Source organism: Malus sylvestris, chromosome 1, assembly GCF_916048215.2.
Source record: "Malus sylvestris chromosome 1, drMalSylv7.2, whole genome shotgun sequence".
Classification (NCBI taxonomy): Eukaryota; Viridiplantae; Streptophyta; class Magnoliopsida; order Rosales; family Rosaceae; genus Malus; species Malus sylvestris.
The window spans coordinates 4,657,864-4,668,971 of NC_062260.1; positions in this window are offsets into that span (position 1 = coordinate 4,657,864).

An 11,108-nucleotide genomic window follows, 5' to 3' on the forward strand; every position below is an offset into this window, starting at 1 on the left:
TAGTGTACTGACACTATGACACTAATGGGGTGATAGCTCAAGCCAGGGAATCAAGGTCTCATCAAGGTCCGAACTCATATGAGAGACTGAACCACATGATTGAGAATCATGTATAATGGTGACGTCGTTATTCTCAAGGTTGCTTCTATGGATAACATATAGATATCCATTGTCTAGGCCTACTATTCAGCCATTTATGAAATGACTACAGAAGAGGTATCATCACTGATGACCAAGCTGATTGGCTCTAGTGCAAGTGGGAGATTGTTGGAAATGTGCCCTAAAACCAATCATATGATGATACTTTGCGGACATTTCACATGTTAAACTAATCTAGTTTAACTATAAAGGGCAAAGATTATTGTTTGAGCCGTCTCATATAAATGTTATATGCTTAAACGATAAAGTCCAAGGAATATGTGATTGGGAGAATGCGATCTAAAGAAGTTAGATTCATGAGACCATTCTTTCGTAGACACATCCTAAACGTTCCTGATCATAGGATTGCCAATTGGGCATTGACAGTCCGTTAAGATCAGTACGTGTTGTATCTTCTCTCAGGGAGAGTGACTAGTCTCGAGTCATTGGTGTGTGTGACATCAAGACAAGTACGTAGGTGCTCAATAGAGAATGAGTTCACTGAACACGATCAACGAAGAGTTCTCATATTCATGTCACATGAGAACTCATGGTTGGGATAATGCAAAGTAGTCCTTTGACCTAAGGCATCACAATTGTCTTGTGGTTAAGTTCTTGATCTTTGATTATGTCAAAGCCACCCCATCGGGGTGTCCACGGCACCATTGGGGTTAAGCCACTTAGTCATGGAGACAAGTGAATGCGCAACAAGGGATCTCTAACCTTCAAACCGTTTGAGGGAGAATACTCTATGATATGATTTAGAACCTCTGGCCAGAGTATGAATGAGATTTAGAAAAGTCGTTCTAAATCACATTCAAGGTAATCATATAAGCACACGAATCACATTGGATAGTAGACATGAATAAACTAAACTATCAAACCAAACAATGTGGTCAAGAGTATTGTATTAGAGAAAGACCGTATTGCATTTGTAATCCTAAACTGAATAGGTTCTCCACCTCTTCTGATTAGCTTGGGTAACCATGATATGCTGCTAGGTGTCACTCATGGTTTGTGGAAGCCCTAAACGTGTGTAATCACTAAAGGGAGATTTGAAAGTAAGTTTCAATTCACAATCGATGTAAAATGGTTTTAATCGCCCACTGCCTCGCTAAAAGGAACCTAATGGATCGTACACCGTGTAAGGTGGAGATTGAAGAAACAATGGAGATGAGTAAGAATAATTAAATGGTTTAATTATTTATGGCAAGGATTAATTAATATGTTAATTAATCAAACGAATAAGTTCGTTAAAGACCTCGGGATAGTTTTGGACCTTAAGGCCTAATGGGCTTCGAACGTCAAGCCCATTGACTTAAGTTGTATGACAACTTAATGAATAATGATTCACAAAGGCCTAAAAGGCCCAATGAAACCCCAAGACCGGCCATGATGCTTTTGGAGTGGGTTTTGGACTTATTTACAAGTTTGCCACTCCAATGAATTAAGGTATAAATATGACTTTATAGCCAAAATTCATTAAGGGTTTCTTTTGGAGAAAATTGGTGATAACTTGTCTCTCCTTTTCTCTCTAACGAGGCCAGCCCCTTGGAGGGGTTATCTAGCCATACTACTACTCCAAGGTCACTCATTTCTTCTCCAATCTAACCTTGGTGAAGATACTTAGAGGTTCTCAATTTTGGGAACTTGGAGAAACCTATTCTTCCATCCAAATCCATAGATTTAAGATGCAAGGAATGAAGGCCCTCTTTTTGGGTGATTAGCCTTTGCTTAGGCAAAGAGGAATCTACAAAGGTATGATTTCAACTCACTTTGTTTTGAGTTCAGTTTTGGTTCACCAATCTACTAGGCTTTGAATTTCATGGGTAATGTTTTGTTTTTGAATGCATGCTAGCATGATTCCGCCTTTAATTGTTAATTGCATGCTATATGATGTTGCTCAAATGAACACGTTTTCACAAAATAATCCTTCATCAACTTGTATGGCAACTTGAATAAACAAAGGGCTTGAAAGCCCAATAAACCCTTAAGGCCGACCAAATAGAGGAGGGTAGTGAACTTGCTTTAATTGCAAGTTTGCCACTCCATTGTGAGGTGGTATAAAGACAACTTTATAGCCATTTCATCCTTAGGGTTTTCTTTTGGGGAAAGGATGAGAACACAATGCTCTCCTTTTCTCTCTAAGAGGCCGGCCCCCTTGGAGGAGATTAGCTAGCAATCTCTCATCCTCCAAGGTCACTCATCTCTTCTTCAAGTCCCTCCTTGGTGTGGAAAAATTAGAGGTTCTCAATTTTGGGAACTTGGAGAATCCTTTCTACCATCCTCCTCCAAGAAATCGATGGAACTAAAAAGCAAGGAATGAAGGCCCTCTCCTTGGGTGATTAGTCTTTGCTTATGCAAAGAGGAATCAACAAAGGTATATCTCAACTCACTTTGTTCTTGAGTTGAGTCTTGGTTCACCTTTCTACTAGGCTTTGAATTGCATGGGTAATGTTTTGTTTTTGAGTGCATACAAGCATGATTCCGCCTTTAAATGTTAATTGCATGCCATAGATGTTGCTCAAATGAACATGTTTTTCACAAAATTTCCTTCACGTAACTCTAGTGAAAAGAAATTAGTTCCGAAACATAATTGGAAACAATACTGAATTCATCATAAAATTGAAAGGAAAATTTAGTTTAGGAAAAGCCAGAAAAATCCCCTGCACTGCCGCACCTCTATCTGCCAATTTCGTCTCCAACTACTTGTCTTTTTCTTGTTTTGTTCAATTATGACCAAGTTGCATCTTTGATTCCTCCAATCAGCCATTTCTTCTTCTTCCTTGTGTTCCCCTTCAGATTCATTTTCTTTTCCCTAACCTACGAGACCTTAAAGCCCATTTATTGATAACAAATAGTAGATAAGAAACTGAAAAAAAATTGAACTCTTCACCTACCGCTTTCTATATTAAAGTACCCATTAATTTCTTCATCTGTTAACATCACACTTGTGCCCTTGATCTCCTGTTGTGAGCTTGCAGCCTCTGATGACATCCCCCAATCCAGGACTTCCTCATTCGCATAATTCGATCAAGAAAACAAATGCACAAACTGCCCCAAATCATTCCTCATCTGAAAAACACAAACTAGAATGGGTTTTAGCATGATAATTTTCCATCTCTCTGAATTTCTCTCTGAAAAATCCCTCTTTTGTTGAACGGTGTATGTCAGCTGCCTTCTTGGCATTGTGAAAGAAAAGATGCTAATCCCCCTTTCTTTTGGAAGAGACAAAAATGAAGGGGATGATTCCCTAAAGATCTTGAAATAAGTGACATGGTAGAGATATGTATGACTATTCAAATCTTCTTTTTGGCTAACCACACAATTCAACATAATCCCACACCAAAAAGAAATCAAGAGGAAATGAATGAGTTGGTGACTAGAAGTTAAACTCCATCAAACCCACTTGACTAGAAATTACAAAAATATATTATAAATATTTCTCTCATTAATCTAGCCACAAAGGCACAAACCATATAATTCATTTCATTTACGTCTAATATATCACAAGAAATGTAACTTTCGAAGTAAATTAAATAGTAAAATATGCGCTCATCACTAGACTCTTGCATTTGATCCCACCATAAACGTGTGTCGCCATCTAAACAAGAAGCAACCATCTTCACCATCTCCCTTTCTGGAATTGGTAGTGTCTTGAAAAGTTTCTCTACATCCCCAACCCACAATAGAAAACCTTCAATGCAATCACTTCCTAAGAAAATAGGAATATCTTTAACATTAACTAGATGAGGTTGGTTTGGGTCAACTCCCTCTGCGTACTTCGCATCTATCAGAACAACCTCGCGATCAATGTTGCTTAAGTTACCTTCTCCCACGATCGATTGTCATTAGAACAGAGAAAATCCCTGCTCTAATTCCAATTGATGCAAAACAAAGCTAGTAGGGATTAGAAGAGTAAATCCTTGAAGATTAAAATTTTGGAGTTCACCAGTTTGATAGAAATCCCAAAGAATAATTTGATTAGTTGATTGAAAGATGAAAGATGCTTACAAATGAGAAGCCAAATGGCTTAAATAAGTAGATTACAAACCCCTGAGCATCTCAAAAGACTTAAGTAATTAAGATGGAAACTAAAAGACAAATAATAAAGCCCTTGAAACCCCAGAAGACAAACAATAAAGAGCTCCATTTATAAGTAGACTATTGTTTTGACTATTTATTGCAAACAATGGCTCAAACCACTTTTGTGGGAGATTGAACACCTCTTCTACTAACGCATCAGAAATGAAAGTAACGTTCATCCAAACAACCTGAAAAGTCCAAAATATCCACTTTCGAGATATGACAATAGCAAATAATCTATTAACATGTGAACTAAATCACCTTTCTTTATTGTTCACTACTTCATTCTTTTAATTTTATTGCATGTGAAATAATCAAATTTTTGTCCTACATCAGCATGCAAAGGTTGCTGGGCAGCGAGCTAGGCGGGCGCTGCCTAGGCCTGCAAAGGTTGTTAGGCAGCAAGCAGAGTTATTGTGTCTAAGCTTTTAAGAAGTGGGCCTCTGATGCTGTGGTTTCCTGGGCTTGCTCCTGGGTTTAGGCTGCATCAGTGGATGCTGTGGCAGTTTGCGGTGGTTTGGCCACGGTATTCAACCGTGAGGACGGCGGCGCGGGGCCACATCGTTTCCTCCATTCTTGGTCCATATCCAGGTACGTAGAGTGCACTGTTCATCTTATTTTCAGAATTTCTAGTCATTGTATCTTTTCTCCAGGGACTAATCAAACAATTTTATGAAAAATTTCAAAAAACTAGGAGATGTGAGAAAATCAAGGTGGTTGAAATTCCGAAAGGAATTGCAAAAGCCTTATAAGAGAATTAAATTAGGCTCTCAACTAGTGACACACCTCGACCCAGGATGTCCACTAGGAATCCGAATCGAGTTATGCTAGCCGACACCTGTAAGGTGACGAAACCATAAATTGTGATGATGTGGAAAATGTGAATAAATTTAAACCTAAGAGTGCCTAAAAACCAAAGTGCGCTGGTGAGCGGAAATGAACCCACTTCACACGTGACATTAAAGCATAAGTACAGTAGAGTGAATTGAGAATCATGCCATCGAAAGAAATCCCCAATACTAAGGTTTGCCACGAATCCTCGTCGATAAGAAAGCTCAGCTAATAAAACCTGGAAGGTGAAAACAAAACAAGGGTGAGATGGCCCTGGAAATAAAATTTTAATAGAAACCTTCTAAAATGTTATAACCCCTCGCTGCAACACCTGTATAGTTTCCAATTAATCATACCACGTATCAATGTGAAATCAAAAGTATATTAACATTAAATCCATAAACATACCACAACACAGCATTTCATCAGCAATATAAATAATCATGTGCTCAATAATCTATATTAGCACGCAGGTCGGAGTCACCTAATGTGACCTATACGACTGCACCCATAGTTCATCAATCAACGCTAGCACATAAGTCAGAGTCACATATTGTGACCTGTACGACTTATCCATATCTCATCAATCAATGCTAGCACATATGTCGGAGTCACCTATAATGACCTGTACGACTTATCCATATCTCATCAATCAATGCTAGCACATAAGTCGGAGTCACCTATAGTAGTGACATGTACGACTCACCCATATCTCATCAGTCAATGCTAGCACATAAGTCGGAGTCACCTATATAGCTCATCTACCAATTTCTGCACACGAGTCGGAACCACCTAAAGTGCTCTGTACAACAGGCTGGGTGTAAATAAATACACTCAAGTGCTACGATCACCTGAAAGATGTGCGAAGTATCGCAAGTCACCTACGAGTCGAAACCACCTAAAGTGTGGTTTGTACAACAAGATGGCACCTACCTTGGATCCAAGGTGAGCATGTGGTGCGGGAGGTGAACGATCACGTGAAGGCTAGGCCCTGTCCTTAGGCAGAGCACTAACACCGAGGTGCAGGATAATGAGCTATAATTACAAATCGACATAACCATACCCACTGCAATCACTATCATTAACATGTACTCACATGAAGCTTACCTGGGCATCCGCAACGTTATTTGGCATAACCACTATAACATCCCAAAATTCTGAATCGGAACTAAACTCGGTAATAGGCCAAAATAAAATCACGTTTAATCTCTATGTTGTTAACCATCATAACTTCTTTCCTTAAAGAAATCAAGTACCATGTTAAATTCAGGTTATTTTATGGCTACATCTAACTGTCTTGTTAGACTGCCTATGTACCCTCAAACGGGATCAAGCCATTCGTAGTTCAACTTAGTAAGTCAAAGCATTCACAGTCATTATATGTAGGTAATATGCATATAGATATGCCATAATGCAATCTAACACTCAACCATATCATAGTATCTTAGACTATATAAATATATGTGTGACATGGTATACATATGCATAAATCAAATTAAAAGCGTTTGCAGCATTATCAATCATATATATATACAATAAAAGGAAAAGACCCACTCACCTGAGGTCCGTGCTACGACTCCCTAGTACGAATATCAAGACATCACGAATCATCGTCGCCTAGAAAAATTATCAAATCACGTCTCAGAGTTTGTAACAATAGAACACATAATTTGCGTAAAACACATCCCTACGTAATTCGATCTAGAAGGTCCGCATCACAGATTTCCGATCCATTAATCTAGAACAATATCCTAAAGTTTTGGGACGATCCAACGGTCAGATCTTCGCCAATTGTCAAAACCAAGTGGTAGTTAACATTTTATTTTACGAACTTACAAATTAAATTTTGAAAGATCCGTGCATCGGGTTCTTGATCTATAAGTTCCTATAATCCTCAAATATTATGAACAATAACCTATTAAAGTTTGATGACGATCCAACAGTCGGATCGTCGATTCATATAATGACCTAATCACGTATTGTAGAGTATTTAGGTTCTAACAATCAACCTGTGTCATACTATTGTCAGAACTGAATTCAAGGCATCTAATTTAGCCTAAGAATAGCATCGATGACCCCCTGGCCACGCGCCGCCGTGGGTGGCGGTCGGCCGCCCTAACTTACCAAAAAATTTAACTATTTTTAAAAATTCTCAAAATTTCAGAAATGAAGATCTCAAAGAGTAGAACAAAGTTTATACCTGCAGCCAGTCCAATTTGGCCTAGAAAGGCTCTAATTTCACTCGAACCCATCGGAAACCCTAGAAATGGGTGTGTTTTAATTCGACCTCCATGTGAGCTCGACGCCTCCACCACGATTTGGGCTTTGTTCATGGGGTTGAGGGGAACCTATTGGTGGTGGTAATTAGTTTAGTTACCTTCACAATTGATGGATTGCCGCCACGAACCTGTCGTACCCACCGTGCGGGTTTCACAATTTCAAGGCCAAATTCCATCAATTTTGGAGTGGAATGAGTAGAGGGAAGGTCATGGAGTGATTCCCAAGTGGTGGCTCAACTTAATTCGCCGAAATTTGGCCAGAGGAACCCACGGTTCCATTACTTCCCATCGGGTCAAGTCGCACAAGCTAAGTAGGGATCCTTGATCCCATGTTGCTCTCCCTCTCTCCCGTCCCCTTCTTCCCCACTCTGATTCGTTCCCCTGTTTCCTCTCTCCTCCCCCGATTTGTCCAACCTCCCTCCTCTCTTCCATTCCCTCTTATTTTCCTTTCCCTCACTGCCATCCGGGCGCCTCTCCTCCCTTTTTTTTTCCTTCTTTTCTTATTGGTTATATTCCCACAAGATGGGAGCTCAATTTAATTAAACTAAACTTAAAATAACCAATTTCAAACGTTCATAACTGTACCAATATAATCTGGACTCGCAAACGGCTTTCGCCTATATGTTCGTACCAACGAGTACTACTTAAATACACTAAAAGAATAAGTCATACATTTCTTTAACGATGGTCAACGAAAGTCCAAGTCCTTGCCTCTAGGGCATTTTCGTCAATTCCCTCGATTAAACTAAATAAAAACGTAAAGTTAGGGATGGGTTGTCACAACCAGAGCACCAATTTATGGAAACAAAAATTGTCTTTAATCTTGACGATTTTGTACATACAAAACAATTAAACACTTTTTATCAAAGATCAAAGCCACGAGCTCCGATACCTAAATCAGTTTCTCTAAAACAGAGAGAGTTTAGACTTAATTGCGTACCCAAAAGCTTACAAAAAATTGGTGAGGAATGGTGTATTTGAAAACCATAGGGCTAGCCACATGTGTCAAGTTTAACATGCAATATATCAACATCCACTTGTCCATGGCATGTCATCTGTTGGATACAGTAGGAAAGAATTATTCCAAAGATAGTATAAGTGTTCTAAAAAACGGCCTAGGCAATCGCCTAGGCACTAGGCGGTCACCATCCGAGGCGTTTTCTTCCAAATTGGCCACAAACATCGGCTGGGCTCTAGGCAGCTGCCTAGCTAGCGCCTAGGCGGTGCTAGGTGGCTAGGCGAAGCTGGGCGTTTTTTTTTTTTGAAAATAAAAAATAAAAAAAATCCCATCTTAACTCTAACTTTCTAACTTCCCTTGCCCTGTAGCTACCCTTATTTCATAAACCAAGTCTCGTCGTCAGCCGCTTTGTCTCTTCTTCCTCAACTGCAGTGCACTCACCCGTTGCGACTTCGAGAGTTTTTCTAGGTCATCATCGTCGATCGTCTCTCCCAATTTCCATGGTCTCCACTCTTGCTAGCGTTGAAGGCTCTGCAACTCTTGTCGTCTTGAACTCTCATCGAATCTACAAGGTTTCTAGAAAAAGAAAGAGAGAGAGAGAGAGAGAGATTTTTGGGATTTTGTGTGGTTAACGGATGAAAAGAAATTAAATGGGAAGAGAGTTGTGGGAAGAGAGATGTGGCTGTTCATTTGCCACGTCTGTGTCATTTTTTTTGGGTCATTTTTTGTCTTTGTCATCAGGAATAAGAAATTTATTTTTATATAAAGAAATAAAGTTGTTTATTAAATGAGAAGCAAAACCCAATCTTGATCAAGAAAAGAAGCAAAGCCCAATAATAATTAAAATATGTGGGCTGAGCAAATGTTATAAAACTAACATAAAAAATCCTAAAATTTTACAAATATACTCATATTTTATAATAATATATAATAAATATACATAAATTCGCCTAGGCCTAGAATGTTATAAAACTAACATAAAAATCCCAAAATTTTACAAATATACTCATATTTTATAATAATATATAATAAATATACATAAATCTGTCATAGGCTAGGCCCCTGTCCACTGCCCGACTAGCGCCTAACGTTTTTTAGAACCTTGGATATTATTAAATAATAATACGGAGCTTTAATGAAAAAAGCTCATATATACTTTATTTAATCAAATGCATCTTAGCCCAGATGTACTATATTCATATATTAAAAAGGAATACATGCAACTATTGAGGATAATGTGCTAAAAGTGGGCCTATATAAAAACGTTACCGAGAATTTCAACCGGACGAACGGAAAAAGAGCATCTTGCACCAATTCTGGTGGGTGACATGTTTGATAAATTGTAGGTGCAAGTAGGTTGTGTTGCTTCATTGCTCTATCTTTCTTGGCAGTTCATTTTCAATGCTCTGTTTTTCTTGGTAATTCTAGGGGTGGAAAAAAAACATACCAAAAATCCCAAAATGTACCGAAACAGAATCGAAAAAGGCCCAAACCCAAAATCCCGAGTTGTTGGGTACCCGAAAATTAAGTACGGAATTCAATATCCCATATGCATTATTCGGTAATCCCAAACCAAGCTGAAACATATTTTATAATATATATGTATTTTATTTTTAAATTAATTTTAAGAATTATGTGAACTGGAATATTGGTTGAGATTTAATCTAACTTAGGGTTTCAGTCTCTCTCCTAGTCTCTCACATTTTGTCATTCTTGAACCCTCTCTCATCTCTCTTGAGTTTTTGAAACTACACACATGTAGCAACTAAAAAGATCTTATCCTACCTATTTTCAGGAATTTCAAAGTGATTCATGATTAGGAATATGTCTTACTTGTTTATTGACTTTTATGAGTGTTGGTAAATACTTAAATCACTTGAAATGAGTGCAATTTCCATTCTTCTCATTCTATTTTCTTCCCGTAAACCCGCAATAAAAGAGAAAAATTGAGAAAGAGAAAAAGAAGAGAGATGGAAAGCAGAAATGATCAAGGGAAAGAAATGGAGGTAGAGAAAAACAATGTTTAGTGGGGGTGCGGATTCTCATAATTTGTCGGATTTGGAAATAGGTAATCATCCTCACTTTTTCATATGTACTTGTAAGGATGTGGTTCGGCCAAGTTGTTGCCAACCATTTTGTCGTTTTACAAACTCCCCGTCTACTATGTTAGGTGACAAAAATACTTGTGCCATCCATTTCCCACCAAATCCTTAAAAGAAATCAAACTATTATTGTTTTTTTTTTAAATATAATAATATATTTATATTAAAGGGTGTGAGAAATTCAGTTGACATTAAATTCGATTCGTATGAGATTTAAACGTAAGATAACCTTGTGGAAACTATATTGTTTCTTAAAAATAATTTTAAAAAAAAACCTAAATCTTGATTGTCATAAACTATTATAACTTCATCATATCACCTTCATGATCCTTACAACTATTTAAATGTTCTCTTAGATTAGTATGTTAAGTAATTTTATTTTACAGTAGAGGATTTTAAACATTGAATCTACTGTACTCTTACCCATCTACCTTACCCACCCTAGTCACTAAGCTAACTCAAGTAGCTTAGTATGTTAAGTACTTCATTTAGATGAGATTTATCTAGCTACTTAATACTATGGTCTGGTGATATTCTTTTTTACTTGTAAGTGAGAGGTCTTAGATTTGATTCTCTTTAAAGGCGAATTTAAACCATATTATTGTTGGCCAATTATGAGGCTTAGCCCATCCCCATCCCCTTTAGTATAGATAATATCGTTTGTTAAAAAAAAAATAATATAAGATTTATCTCTAAACAATTTATATTTAGAAA